We start from the raw sequence: 2147 nt of genomic DNA, 5'->3' as shown, positions 1-2147 counted from the left end.
ATCAGTTTATTGCCAAATATTTAGCATGATTAAGCCCTACTGTATGTTATTAGTGTTAACATTATTATAAAACCAAACAATGATTTTTGAATCAATATCTTTAGGACTGTAACAAAAGACACCATGAATGGTAAACCTGTATTTCTACAGTGGCAGTGACCATGTGATCAAGTTTCCTAAATAGGACGTACAGAGTCACTTCTGGTTGGCCAATCAAATGCATCCTTGTCTCTGAAGAGTGGAGACAAAATGCAAATTCTTCCATTCAGCACGACAATTTGGACACGATGACATCTCCAAAGTTTCTCTTCTATCTGACATGTTTGTTCTTCGGAAAAGTTGGTAAGTTGCACTTTTTGAGACTGCAAGTTTCTCTGTTTTTTATGTGTTAAGGTGCATTTGCTTTGTCTCTCCTATCACTACAGCTCAGACCACTGATTCGAAATTCTCCTCATCTCTCCATCAAGTAAATGCTTTTGTATCAGCTAAAACTGGGGATAACTTTACTTTGCAATGTTTCTATGAAGGCAATGCTGCTGCAAGGTTTTACTGGTATAAGCAAACTCTGGGACAAACCACGGCTCATCTCTACTTTCTACATGTATAAAACAAATGTTATATTTCATGATGAATTCAACAACAATCCACGCTTTAAATTGGATACTGAAACAGGGAAAAATCACTTGAAGATAACAGATTTGCAAATTTCTGACTCTGCTACTTACTACTGCGCAAGAAGCTCCTCATACAAGTTTGAATTTTACAAGGGCACTACAGTCAATGTAAAGGGTTCAGGCTTGAAGGTCCCAGCTACGGTCCATCAGTCAGCATCTGAGAGCATCCAGCCAGGAGGCTCTGTGACTCTTGGACTGTACATTACACACTGGGACCTGTGATGGAGAACACAGTGTTTACTGGTTCAAGAAGTCAGAAGAATCTCAGCCAGGACTCATTTACACCCATGGAGGCAGGACTGATCAGTGTGAGAGGAAAACCAACACACAAACACACACCTGTGTCTACAAGCTGCCGATGAAGAGTCTGAATCTTTCTCATGCTGGGACTTACTTCTGTGCTGTTGCCTCATGTGGACACATTCTGTTTGGAAACGGGACCAAGCTGGACTTAGAGGGTAAGGAACTTTCTAGAATATGCTGTCTAATCTGATGGGTAGTAACAAGTAGAAAGTAATTTCCCCATTATAGGATTTTTCTTTGGGGAGGTTTTTGTCTATCTGAATCGAGGCTGTGAGGAGGGTGTTGTATGTTGTAGAGATTGCAAAACCCTTTAAGGCAAATTTCTGATTTTAGCTATATGCATAAAATTGACTCTACTAGTCATTGTAACTTACTAACTGAACGTGGGATAAAAACAGTAAATATACTGAAAGTCTGTCTCTCTACAGATGAGGTGGACTCTCCTCTTTTAGTGTATTTCTTGAGTGCAGCTTTGGCTTTCACCACCATCCTGAGTGTTTTACTGGCTTTCTTAATGTACAAGGTGAACAAAAGAAACAGCTGCCAAACTGCAGGTAATTGGTACTTTTTCTATCTGGCAGATTGTGTTCACTGAATTTTGCTTGTAAATAAAATGTTTTCTGTGTTCTACAACCAGTAAACCACGCAACATTTCCATCTCCCTCCACAGTGAGTGCAGAGGTGTGTACAGTTTTCACATTTTCATTAACCGTAAAAAAAATTAAAAAAAATTAAAAAATCACATTATATGCATCACAATTAACTGTGTTGTCGACATAATTTCTGTGAGGAACCATAATTTGCAATCTACGTTTAACTATTTTGTTAACAGGGTTACAAAGATGCAGACAACCTCCATTATGCTGCTTTAAGTGTCACCCTGCCCAACAGATCAAGAAGACAGAGGAACAACACCAACAATGAATGTGTGTACTCTAGTATCAAGCAGTAGAACTGGACATTATTTCTACGTTCTGAGTAAGATGGAAGATTCTTCTTATAATCTCCTTGATTATGTACATACATAGATGTAGATCTTTGAATAAATATCTGTATCTTTCATTGGTCCAGGATGTAAAGAGTGAAGCGAAGACTGATAGGAATGGACAGAGTTATTATTAGTAGTTGTTAATATTAGAAGCCAAGCTATAGCCTAAGCTCCGATGGACC

The 2147-nt window shown here is 38.5% G+C and overlaps 1 pseudogene; it reads left to right on the top strand.

The window, feature by feature from the left end:
- The first annotated feature begins 282 nt into the window (after positions 1-282).
- Positions 283-1931, top strand: LOC120572417 (annotated as a pseudogene).
- Positions 1932-2147: the final 216 nt, after the last annotated feature.

This window comes from Perca fluviatilis, chromosome 14 (assembly GCF_010015445.1).
Source record: "Perca fluviatilis chromosome 14, GENO_Pfluv_1.0, whole genome shotgun sequence".
Taxonomy (NCBI): domain Eukaryota; kingdom Metazoa; phylum Chordata; class Actinopteri; order Perciformes; family Percidae; genus Perca; species Perca fluviatilis.
Note: the sequence above shows the minus strand (reverse complement) of the source record. Positions and strands in the feature narration are given on the sequence as shown.